A 13,040-nucleotide genomic window follows, 5' to 3' on the forward strand; every position below is an offset into this window, starting at 1 on the left:
TAATGGATTTTGTGGGCTTGCTTCTTGCCTCTCCCCCATCCTTTAAAGAAAAAACTTATTTTTGAAAAGTATACACATACACATGATCAGGTTTTTATATCATACTGTATTGGCAAGGATACCACTTTCATTGTGCTTTATTCCCCCGAATCTCACTCCTTTCTTTCTTCTTGTTTCCCCAAGTTTCTTTGTCTTTCCCCTTTATCGGCCCCGTGTGTTGAACACCAGAAAGTCAAAGGCTGCAGGGCGATTTCCTACAAGTCAATCTATTATTGTTCTATGTTTAACTCTTGGATGCAGTATGTTTAGGTTGCTGGCTACTCCTGATTTTAAAAATCCTTCCTGGCAGAAGACGACCCAAAGACCCCTTTAGGTGAGGTGGATTTTCTCGTTCTACACTATCAGGTCTCTGTAGACTGTGGGATGTTTTGTTTTCAAAAATACCTGGGGATGAGGCCGGGGCTGGGGGGGTACGATATGTGATTTATCCTGATTTTTTCATTAATATTTATTACATGGATGATTTTCTTACCCTGTGTTCTTCTGAAAGAAGAAATAACTGCCTGGCACCGTTAGAGCCAGCTGTTGAATGGCTGAAGAAGTTGAGTATCTTTGTCTTCTCGCAAAATCGTAAAATGAGAATTAGTAAAGCACTAGATTCAAAGATTTACCCAGATTTTAAATTTTGATTTCTTATTCTGTCTGGGGGGTGTGGAGGATTGAGAGGGCTTTCTTCATTTTAGCTTTTACCAGAGAACCAAGCTTGCCTTGACCCCTTGTCCTTAGAATTGGTGCTCTGGGAATGTTGCTGTGAACCGTCAGCGTTGGGGGCCATCTTCCTAACGGTGAACACAGCCTAAACAGGGAGCAGCAGATGAGAGTATGAAATTCTGTTTCCAGATGTTTATTTCTTTATGTAAATACGATGCCAATGTAAATCCTGTGTCAAGACATAGAGAATGGTGCTTTTTACTACAGTTAGTACGTGCATTTTGAGAACTACTCATGTTTCAGAGAATCTTTGCTGTGTATATGTAAACTTCTGTATTGTTCAACTGTTAACAAGTAATAAATTATTTCATTATTAAAGATATTTTGGTCTTCTGGATGTTTTGTATCCCAGTTTAGCCTTCCATGGTTTTTACTTACAGAGCTGAGTTCATCAGGTTTCTTTTTCCTTTTGATTTCATGGAAAGTTTGCTGGCCAAAAGTTTTCAGCCCTTGGATTCTGTGATGGGAGCTTTGATTGTGTGGCTCTGGTTGAAGCGCTTCCCAGCTGCTCTCCTCCCGTTTCTCCTGCTCATGCGCTCGCTCTGTTAACATCCCAGAAAACCTAGCTTTCCATAGGCTTCCCTGCGACCCGTCTGACCGTGCAGGCTGCGTTCGGGGCCGCACAGCAAACGAGACTGCCCCGTCTTTCCGGCAGCCTGTGGTCTGGTGGGAAAGAGGGAGATGCATTCACAGTTTGATGCAATATAGTCGGTGGTGGCATAAAGTCATACAGGGACGGGCTGTGAGAAATCACAGAGGTGGTGGCATTCGAGTTGGGCCCTGGAGAAAATGTGGGTGTTGGATGGAAAGAAGCCTTGCAGGGAAAGAGAACAGCCAGTGCAACGAGGCAGGTGATGGGGAAGGGAGAGCTCCTGGGACTGGGACGTGGCTGGGAGCCCATGGTGTGGAGACACCACACAGGGAAGGACCTCCTGTGTTGCACAAGTTACTGAGAGGAGAAAAGTCACCTGATTTCGGAGATTCGTTTTTTTACATATTAACCCCTTGGTTAATTCACATTTAGTCATTCATTTGACAAACAGGGATTGAGTGCCTAGTCTCTCTATCTTAGCGCTGAAGACAAACCAATGAACAAAACACACAAAACCCTGCCCTCTGGAGCTGCCTTTCTAGTGCAACCGACTGGCGTTCAAGTCCTCGGCCAGGCAAGTTTTCTGAGCCAAGAACGTCATCCTGAAGCACGTTCCCTCAGCCGAGCGCACGTTCCCTCAGCCGAGCGCTCGTTCCGAGTTCAGGGGAAGGAAAGAGGTGTCTTTCTCTTTCTTGAGCGGTGACTTCTTTTTTTTTTTTTTTTTTTTAACATCTTTATTGGAGTATAATTGCTTTACAATGGTATGTTAGTTTCAGCTTCACAACAAAATGAATCAGTTATATATATACATATATTCCCATATCTCTTCCCGCTTGCATCTCCCTCCCTCCCACCCTCCCTATCCCACCCCTCCAGGCGGTCACAAAGCACCGAGCTGATCTCCCTGTGCTATGCGGCTGCTTCCCACTAGCTATCTACCTTACGTTTGGTAGTGTATATATGTCCATGCCTCTTTATCGCTTTGTCACCATTTACCCTTCCCCCTCCCCATAGCCTCAAGTCCATTCTCTAGTAAGTCTGTGTCTTTATTCCTGTTTCACCCCTAGGTTTTTCATGACATTTTTTTTTTTTTAAATTCCATATATATGTGTTAGCATACGGTATTTGTCTCTCTCTTTCTGACTTACTTCACTCTGTATGACAGACTCTAGGTCTATCCACCTCATTACAAATAGCTCAATTTCGTCTCTTTTTATGGCTGAGTAATATTCCATTGTATATATGTGCCACATCTTCTTTATCCATTCATCCGATGATGGACACTTAGGTTGTTTCCATCTCTGGGCTATTGTAAATAGAGCTGCAATGAACATTTTGGTACATGACTCTTTTTGAATTATGGTTTTCTCAGGGTATATGCCCAGTAGTGGGATTGCTGGGTCATATGGTAGTTCTATTTGTAGCTTTTTAAGGAACCTCCATACTGTTCTCCACAGTGGCTGTATCAATTTACATTCCCACCAACAGTGTAAGAGGGTTCCCTTTTCTCCACACCCTCTCCAGCATTTATTGTTTCTAGATTTTTTGATGATGGCCATTCTGACTGGTGTGAGATGATATCTCATTGTAGTTTTGATTTGCATTTCTCTCATGATTAGTGATGTTGAGCATTCTTTCATGTGTTTGTTGGCACTCTGTATATCTTCTTTGGAGAAATGTCTATTTAGGTCTTCTGCCCATTTTTGGATTGGGTTGTTTGTTTTTTTGTTATTAAGCTGTATGAGCTGCTTATAAATTTTGGAGATCAATCCTTTGTCAGTTGCTTCATTTGCAAATATTTTCTCCCATTCTGAGGGTTGTCTTTTGGTCTTCTTTATGGTTTCCTTTGCTGCGCAAAAGCTTTTAAGTTTCATTAGGTCCCATTTGTTTACTCTTCTTTTTATTTCCATTTCTCTAGGAGGTGGGTCAAAAAGGACCTTGCTGTGATTTATGTCATAGAGTGTTCTGCCTATGTTTTCCTCTAAGAGTTTGATAGTTTCTGGCCTTACATTTAGGTCTTTAATCCATTTTGAGCTTATTTTTGTGTACGGTGTTAGGGAGTGATCTAATTTCATACTTTTACATGTAGCTGTCCAGTTTTCCCAGCACCACTTATTGAATAGGCTGTCCTTTCTCCACTGTACATTTCTGCCTCCTTTGTCAAAGATAAGGTGACCATATGTGCGTGGGTTTATCTCTGGGCTTTCTATCCTGTTCCATTGATCTATCTTTCTGTTTTTGTGCCAGTACCATACCGTCTTGATAACTGTAGCTTTGTAGTATAGTCTGAAGTCTGGGAGCCTGATTCCTCCAGTTCCTTCTTTCGTTCTCAAGATTGCTTTGGCTATTCGGGGTCTTTTGTGTTTCCATACAAATTGCAAAATTTTTTGTTCTAGTTCTGTGAAAAATGCCAGTGGTAGTTTGATAGGGATTGCATTGAATCTATAGATTGCTTTCGGTAGTAGAGTCATTTTCACAATGTTGATTCTTCCAATCCAAGAACATGGTATATCTCTCCATCTATTTGTATCATCTTTAATTTCTTTCATCAGTGTCTTATAATTTTCTGCATACAGATCTTTTGTCTCCTTAGGTAGGTTTATTCCTAGATATTTTATTCTTTTTGTTGCAATGGTAAATGGGAGTGTTTTCTTGATTTCACTTTCAGATTTTTCATCATTAGTATATAGGAATGCCAGAGATTTCTGTGCATTAATTTTGTATCCTGCCACTTTACCAAATTCATTGATTAGCTCTAGTAGTTTTCTGGTAGCATCTTTAGGGTTCTCTATGTATAGGATCATGTCATCTGCAAACAGTGACAGCTTTACTTCTTCTTTTCCGATTTGGATTCCTTTTATTTCCTTTTCTTCTCTGATTGCTGTGGCTAAAACTTCCAAAACTATGTTGAATAAGAGTGGTGAGAGTGGGCAACCTTGTCTTGTTCCTGATCTTAGTGGAAATGCTTTCAGTTTTTCACCATTGAGGATGATGTTTGCTGTGGGCTTGTCATATATGGCCTTTATTATGTTGAGGAAAGTTCCCTCTATGCCTACTTTCTGCAGGGTTTTTATCATAAATGGGTGTTGAATTTTGTCAAAAGCTTTCTCTGCATCTATTGAGATGATCATATGGTTTTTCTCCTTCAGTTTGTTAATATGGTTTATCACATTGATAGATTTGCGTATATTGAAGAATCCTTGCATTCCTGGAATAAACCCCACTTGATCATGGTGTATGATCTTTTTAATGTGCTGTTGGATTCTGTTTGCTAGTATTTTGTTGAGGATTTTTGCATCTATGTTCATCAGTGATATTGGCCTGTAGTTTTCTTTCTTTGTGACATCCTTGTCTGGTTTTGGTATCAAGGTGATGGTGGCCTCGTAGAAGGAGTTTGGGAGTGTTCCTCCCTCTGCTATATTTTGGAAGAGTTTGAGAAGGATAGGTGTTAGCTCTTCTCTAAATGTTTGATAGAATTCGCCTGTGAAGCCATCTGGTCCTGGGCTTTTCTTTGTTGGAAGATTTTTAATCACAGTTTCAATTTCAGTGCTTGTGATTGGTCTGTTCATATTTTCTATTTCTTCCTGATTCAGTCTTGGCAGGTTGTGCCTCTCTAAGAATTTGTCCATTTCTTCCAGATTGTCCATTTTATTGGCATAGAGTTGCTTGTAGTAATCTCTCATGATCTCTTTTATTTCTGCAGTGTCAGTTGTTACCTCTCCTTTTTCATTTCTAATTCTATTGATTTGGGTCTTCTCCCTTTTTTTCTTGATGAGTCTGGCTAGTGGTTTATCTATTTTGTTTATCTTCTCAAAGAACCAGCTTTTAGTTTTATTGATCTTTGCTATTGTTTCCTTCATTTCTTTTTCATTTATTTCTGATCTGATTTTTATGATTTCTTTCCTTCTGCTAGCTTTGGGGTTTTTTTGTTCTTCTTTCTCTAATTGCTTGAGGTGCAAGGTTAGGTTGTTTATTCGAGATGCTTCCTGCTTCTTAAGGTGGGCTTGTATTGCTATAAACTTCCCCCTTAGAACTGCTTTTGCTGCATCCCACAGGTTTTGGGTCGTTGTGTCTCCATTGTCATTTGTTTCTAGGTATTTTTTGATTTCTTCTTTGATTTCTTCAGTGATATCTTCATTATTAAGTAGTGTATTGTTTAGCCTCCATGTGTTTGTATTTTTTACAGATCTTTTCCTGTAATTGATATCTAGTCTCATGGCGTTGTGGTCAGAAAAGATACTTGATACAATTTCAATTTTCTTAAATTTACCAAGGCTTGATTTGTGACCCAAGATATGATCTATCCTGGAGAATGTTCCATGAGCACTTGAGAAAAATGTGTATTCTGTTGTTTTTGGATGGAATGTCCTATAAATATCAATTAACTCCATCTCGTTTAATGTATCATTTAAAGCTTGTGTTTCCTTATTTATTTTCATTTTGGATGATCTGTCCATTGGTGAAAGTGGGGTGTTAAAGTCCCCTACTATGAATGTGTTACTGTCGATTTCCCCTTTTATGGTTGTCAGTATTTGCCTTATGTATTGAGGTGCACCTATGTTGGGTGCATAAATATTTACAATTGTTATATCTTCCTCTTGGATTGATCCCTTGATCATTATGTAGTGTCCTTCTTTGTCTCTTCTAATAGTCTTTGTTTTAAAGTCTATTTTGTCTGATATGAGAATTGCTACTCCAGCTTTCTTTTGGTTTCCACTTGCATGAAATACCTTTTTCCATCCCCTTACTTTCAGTCTGTATGTGTCTCTAGGTCTGAAGTGGGTCTCTTGTAGACAGCAAATATATGGGTCTTGTTTTTGTATCCATTCAGCCAATCTGTGTCTTTTGGTGGGAGCATTTAGTCCATTTACATTTAAGGTAATTATCGATATGTGTGTTCCTATTCCCATTTTCTTCATTGTTTTGGGTTTGTTATTGTAGGTCCTTTCCTTCTTTTGTGTTTCTTGCCTAGAGAAGTTCCTTTAGCAGTTGTTGTAGAGCTGGTTTGGTGGTGCTGAACTCTCTCAGCTTTTGCTTGTCTGTAAAGGTTTTAATTTCTCCATCAAATCTGAATGAGATCCTTGCTGGGTAGAGTAATCTTGGTTGCAGGTTTTTCTCCTTCAACACTTTCAATATGTCCTGCCACTCCCTTCTGGCTTGCAGAGTTTCTGCTGAAAGATCAGCTGTTAACCTTATGGGGATTCCCTTGTGTGTTATTTGTTGTTTTTCCCTTGCTGCTTTTAATATGTTTTCTTTGTATTTAATTTTTGACAGTTTGATTAATATGTGTCTTGGCGTATTTCTCCTTGGATTTATCCTGTATGGGACTCTCTGTGCTTCCTGGACTTGATTAACTATTTCCTTTCCCATATTAGGGAAGTTTTCAACTATAATCTCTTCAAATATTTTCTCAGTCCCTTTCTTTTTCTCTTCTTCTTCTGGAACCCCTATAATTCGAACGTTGGTGCGTTTAATGTTGTCCCAGAGGTCTCTGAGACTGTCCTCAGTTCTTTTCATTCTTTTTTCTTTATTCTGCTCTGCAGTAGTTATTTCCACTATTTTATCTTCCAGGTCACTTATCCGTTCTTCTGCCTCAGTTATTCTGCTATTGATCCCATCTAGAGTACTTTTAATTTCATTTATTGTGTTGTTCATCGTTGCTTGTTTCATCTTTAGTTCTTCTAGGTCCTTGTTAACTGATTCTTGCAATTTGTCCATTCTATTGTCCATTCTATCTCCAAGATTTCGGATCAACCTTACTATCATTATTCTGAATTCTTTTTCAGGTAGACTGCCTATTTCCTCTTCATTTGTTAGGTCTGGTGGGTTTTTATCTTGCTCCTTCATCTGCTGTGTTTTTCTGTCTTCTCATTTTGCTTATCTTACTGTGTTTGGGGTCTCCTTTTTTTTTTTTTTTGCAGGCTGAAGGTTCGTAGTTCCTGTTGTTTTTTGAGTCTGTCCCCAGTGGCTAAGGTTGGTTCAGTGGGTTGTGTAGGCTTCCTGGTGGAGGGTACTAGTGCCTGTGTTCTGGTGTATGAGGCTGGATCTTGTCTTTCTGGTGGGCAGGTCCACGTCTGGTGGTGTGTTTTGGGGTGTCTGTAGACTTATTATGATTTTGGGCAGCCTCTCTGCTAATGGGTGGGGTTGTGTTCCTGTCTTGCTAGTTGTTTGGCATAGGATGTCCAGCACTGTAGCTTGCTGGTCGTTGAGTGAAGCTGGGTGCTGGCGTTGAGATGGAGATCTCTCGGAGATTTTTGCTGTTTGATATTATGTGCAGCTGGGAGGCCTCTTGTGGACCAGTGTCCTGAAGTTGGCTCTCCCACCTCAGAGGCACAGCACTGAGTCCTGGCTGCAGCACCAAGAGCCTTTCATCCACAGGGCTCCTTAATTTGGGATGATTCGTTGTCTATTCAGGTATTCCACAGATGCAGGGTATATCAAGTTGATTGTGGAGCTTTAATCCGCTGCTTCTGAGGCTGCTGGAAGAGATTTCCCTTTCTCTTCTTTGTTCTCACAGCTCCCAGGGGCTCAGCTTTGGATTTGGCCCCGCCTGTGCGTGTAGGTCGCCGGAGGGCGTCTGTTCTTTGCTCAGACAGGACGGGGTTAAAGGAGCCGCTGATTCGGAGGCTCTGGCTCACCCAGGCCGGGGGGTAGGGAGGGAAACGGAGTGCAGGGCGGGCCTGCAGCGGCAGAGGCCGGCTTGACGCTGCAGCCTGAGGCGCGCCGTGCGCTCTCCCGGGGGAGCCGTCCCCGGATCCCGGGACCCCGGCAGCGGCGGGCTGCACAGGCTCCCCGGAAGGGCGTGTGGCTAGTGACCTGCGCTCGCACACAGGCCTCCTGGCGGCGGCAGCAGCGGCCTTAGCGTCCCATGTCCGTCTCTGGGCTCCGCACTCTTAGCCGCGGCTCGCGCCCGTCTCCGGAGCTCTCCCAAGCAGCGTTCCCAATCCCCCCTCCTCGTGCACGAGGAAACAAAGAGGGACGTAAAAGTCTCTTGCCTCTTCGGCAGGTCCAGACCCCTCCCCAGACTCTCTCCCGGCCAGCCGCGGCGCACCAACGCCCTGCAGGCTGTGTTCACGCCGCCAACCTCAGTCCTCTCCCGGCGCTCCGACAAAAGCCGGAGCCTCAGCTCCCAGTCCCGCCCGCCCCGGCGGGCGAGCAGACAAGCCTCTCGGCTGGTGAGTGCCGGTCGGCCCGATCCTCTGCGCTGGAATCTCTCCGCTTTGCCCTCCGCACCCCTGTTGCTGTGCTCTCCTCCGCGGCTCCCAAGCTCCCCCACTCCGCCTCCCGAAGTCTCCACCCGCGAAGGGGCTCCTAGTGTGTGGACACTTTTCCTCCTTCACAGCTCTCTCCCGCTGGTGCAGGACCCGTCCCTATTCTTTTGTCTCTGTTTAGTTTTTTCTTTTGCCCTAACCAGGTACGTGGGGGGTTCCTTGCCTTTTGGGAGGTCTGAGGTCTTCTGCCAGCGTTCAGTAGGTGCTCCGTAGGAGTTGTTCCACGCGTAGATGTATTTCTGGTGTATCTGTGGAGAGGAAGGTGATCTCCGCGTCTTACTCTTCCGCCATCTTCCCGGAACTCCGAGCGGTGACTTCTTATCGTAAATACCACCAAAAATTTTTGAAGGGTTTTCATGATGCCCTAGACGTAAACTGGGATGACCTGGGGGTCTTATGAAAAAAAGGATCCTTCTGGTATTTCTGCTTGGGGTAAGTAGCCCAGCTCTTCTGCTTTCTCCAAAACGGAGGGACACATCTGGACCCTCCTAGGACATGTGATTCTAGAACCCATCTCTGTGGTCAGGCTCCAATTTGAACCCACCAAAGACTACATTGCCAGCAACATGGAAGAAAGCCACGTTCTGCCCCAGCCTCAGGATCCCCATTTACTGTGGCCGAGGAGAGGAGACTCTGAACCACAGGTCACTAGGAAGACAGCTCTCACATAAAGATAGCCTCCCCTGCAAGATGACAAATCTTATTTCCAAGGTTTCCTGACTTTGTTGGTTCACAGTAGCCTGATGAAAAGTGCCCTTTGTAATGCTGTTTGGACCCATGTCTTAATCACGGTCAACTAGGGCAACTCTCACGGCTCTGGGGTTGAGGCCCTCGTCGTGCCCATGTCACAGGGGAGGAAGCAGAGAGAGAGCTGAGGCATCTTGCCTCAAGTCCACGGAGCCGGTGAGCTCTGACTCCAGAGCCCAACACTCCCTTGCCTCCATTTTTGCAAATTGCAACTGTGTCCGATTCTAATCTATTTTCCACGCAGAGCACCTTTTCTTTTTTAAGGCTTCGAATGCAGCTACCTATTTTCCACGGAGGGGTCCTCGGTTCCTGTTAGTGGGGCAGAAACGCGGAAGGCACAAGACAATTGTGGATCGTCATTGCTAAGTCATTTCCCTCCCACCTCCCTACTCCCCTCTGAGTCTGCCCTGACCCAGCCATTCCTGACCCTGACGCAGGCCCTGTGGCAGCAACCCAGGCTGCTCCTGGGGGAGCACGACCTGTAGAGGAGTTGAAGGCGATCTTCCACTACCACATTTTTTGGGCTGAAGACCCCGTGACATCACTCTATTGATTCAACCAGTATTTATTAAATACAGCTCCTACTTAGCCTCCAAGTCCCTGTCATCGAGTGCCCCTTTGTCCACCGCTGAGGTGTCACTGTGACCTAGACAAGGAGGGACACACCGAGGCTCCCTGCCCAGAGACTCTGGAATAGCAGCCCCTGTTCCCATTGCCCACTAGGTCTTCCTTCCCATCAGTTTGGGACACTCAGCTTCCAGGGGTCAAGGGCCCCATGGGAAGCAGGGCTTGGCACTGGCCGGGTGTCAAATCAGCTCTGCTCCCCCTCTGTCCCATGTGGGACTCCTGGGGCATCCATGTGGAACCCAGATAAGGTGGATGGGGCTGCTGATTAGGAGTGAATAGGTTGCCCAGAGGCAAAGGAAGCTGCAGGTTGGGAGAGAGGGGGGGAGCCCCTTTCAGGCAGACAGGAGGGCAGGCTCCGCCTGGCTGGAGCTTCTGGGAGCCTCCCTCCTTATGAGTGAAGGCAGTGTCTCTGGTGAAGACAGGCTCTGGATTTAGTGGGCAGCTGAGGCAAGAGCCAGCACAGGAGCAAAGGGTGTGGCCCCAGAGTCACGACAGAGCTGGTAGCCGAGGGTCTCGGGGGCTGGAGAGGTTCACTGAGGCTCTGGGGGAGGAGGGGGCGCCTTTTATAGGATGCCCTTGGCCTCACCCGGGGGCAGAGATGAACGAGGACAGTCAAGGCAGGGAGCTCTGTGTCGGGGATCTGTCTACCTTCAGGGAAACCGTGACCCGGGAGAGAAGACACCTGGAGGGCCGAGGGGACAGAGAAAAGCGAGAAACACACCAGCCCAGCCAACCCTGTTGGCCACCCAGATGCCAGGCTGGGTCACACCTGGAAGCAGTCCCCAGCCCTGCACAGGGACCAGTGGGATAAGAGACCCAACATCCATCTGCTGGAAAGTTCATTTAGTTACAGGCAGAGCATCTGACTGACTCCTGCCCGGCCTTGCTGATATTCACATCACACGGAAGGTAGGAGATGATGTTTTCATGAAGCGCTGGAGCTAATTCTGATCAACAAAGACGAGTGGGCTGGCCAAGTGGAGGAAGGAGAGATCCTTAGGGGGAGCACTGTGTCCCTAGGGTGAAGGTCAAGCACACACACTCTGGTGGGATGGATCCGCAGGCCAAAGCCAACTCCAGCCTTTCCTCTCTGGGTGACCTGGGGCAAGTGTCGTGGGCTGTATTTACTTCCTGGGTCTCTTTGGGAGAATTAAAAGAGATGATGTATGGAAAGCCCAGTGCCTGATGGTCAGGAAGCATTTAATGCCTGTGAGCAATTATGGTTATTTCACTAGCAAGGAGAGAAGCTGGAGGAGTGCTGGGAACGTAACTTAGATTTTTAGGAAACAAAATTCTGACTTCAGAAAGAAATCAGCCTGGAAGGGAAAATTACATGAGAGGGTAGGGAAGTGTTCAAGTATGTCATTCTGACTGTGCTATTTAGACAACACATTGTGGGCAGGAAGTGGTTAAACTGAAAGGAGGAGCAGAGAAAGGATGACTCAGGGACTGAAGGTGACAGGGTGGAGGAGGGGCCGTTTTCCAGGTGGTCCCTCGCCTTGCTGCTCCTCAGAAGGGCAAAGCTAGCCCTAAGCCCCTCAGCCCTGCAGGGTAGCTCTCAAAGAGAAAGCAGGCAGTGCAGGGGTGGCTCTGAGAGAGGGCCTTGCTAAAATGCCTACATCTTCAAGGAACTCATCAAAAGAGTGCAGGATGGGCTTCCCTGGTGGCGCAGTGGTTGAGAGTCCGCCTGCCGACGCAGGGGACACGGGTTCGTGCCGTGGTCCGGGAAGATCCCACATGCTGCGGAGCGGCTGGGCCCGTGAGCCATGGCTGCTGAGCCTGCGCATCCGGAGCCTGTGCTCTGCAATGGGAGAGGCCGCAACAGTGAGAGGCCCGCGTACCGCAAAAAAAAAAAAAGAGCACTGCCTGTGTATAATGAAAAACGTTCTAGTCTTTTCTTTTGCAAGCAGGGAGAAGTGAGGTTGACTAAGCAAGGGTGAGGTTATGAGGGTCAAGAGTGAGGAGAGGGAAGGTGAGTGTGTTTTCCTCTAAGTAGAGGAAATAAACTTGCCAAAGTATAGAAGGGAGCTGCCTCAGGGCAGAAGGTAACCCGCACCTTGTCTAGAGGAACTGGGGCTCCTCTGGGGGTTTCCACAGAGGCAGCAGCAGAGTCGACGTGGGTCTGAGTCACCTGTCAGAAGCAGAAGGAGCACCGCCCTTTCTTCCCAACTCAAGAAATTCCTTGGATTGAAAGTAAATGAGAATAACATTCTTACAGGACTAGCGTGGAATCTGCTCTAGTGCATATTTTTAAAAAGTAAATCACCTGCAAATTTCAGTATTTTATTAACAAATCACTCGTGGCCACACCAAGGTTAAATGAGTGGACATGGGTCGACCAGCAAGACAGCGACAGGCGGTGTGAATGGAACACTGTCCTCAGCCCTGACCCATTCACCAGGACCCCGGGAACTTGGAGTCAGGTGTGGCTGGCATGTTCTCCACATCTGGGATGACACCCAGACCACCTGACAGAATCAGGATCCAAATGTTCTTGACAGGCTGAAGTGAGGGGCATCTTGGACAGACGCATTTTAAGAGAGAGGACAGACTCCAGTACTCGGCTATGAATGCACCTGTCACAGAGAGGCTGTCGGCAGCCAAGTCTCCAGAGTGAAGGGGCCACCACAGAGCAAAGGCCCTAGGTTATATGAAGAGGCCCGTAGGGCAAAGCAGAGCAAGGAGGGGCCCCGGGATGGGGGCTCAGGGCCCCAGACAGCACTGGGCCCAGCAAAGCTTCCTCCCTGGCTCTGCTGCCCTCACCCCACCCCAGGCTCTCCCCAAACCCCCATCCATGACCCCTTTAAAACAGACATCAGGTCTCAGCATTCCTCGCTGGCCCAAACCCTCCTGTGGATCTCCATCCAGCACGTCTATGTCTCATCAGTGGTGGGTCCCCACCTGATCTGGCCCTGGCCACCCTGCCCGAGCTCAGGTCCTAGCACCCTACCCCTCACTCACTCTGCTCCACCCGCCCTGGCCTGTGGACTGGGCCTCTGCACTCGCTACTCCTGCCTGGAATGCCATCCCGG

The sequence above is a fragment of the Leucopleurus acutus genome (assembly GCF_964270905.1).
Source record: "Leucopleurus acutus genome assembly, chromosome: 12".
Taxonomy (NCBI): Eukaryota; Metazoa; Chordata; class Mammalia; order Artiodactyla; family Delphinidae; genus Leucopleurus; species Leucopleurus acutus.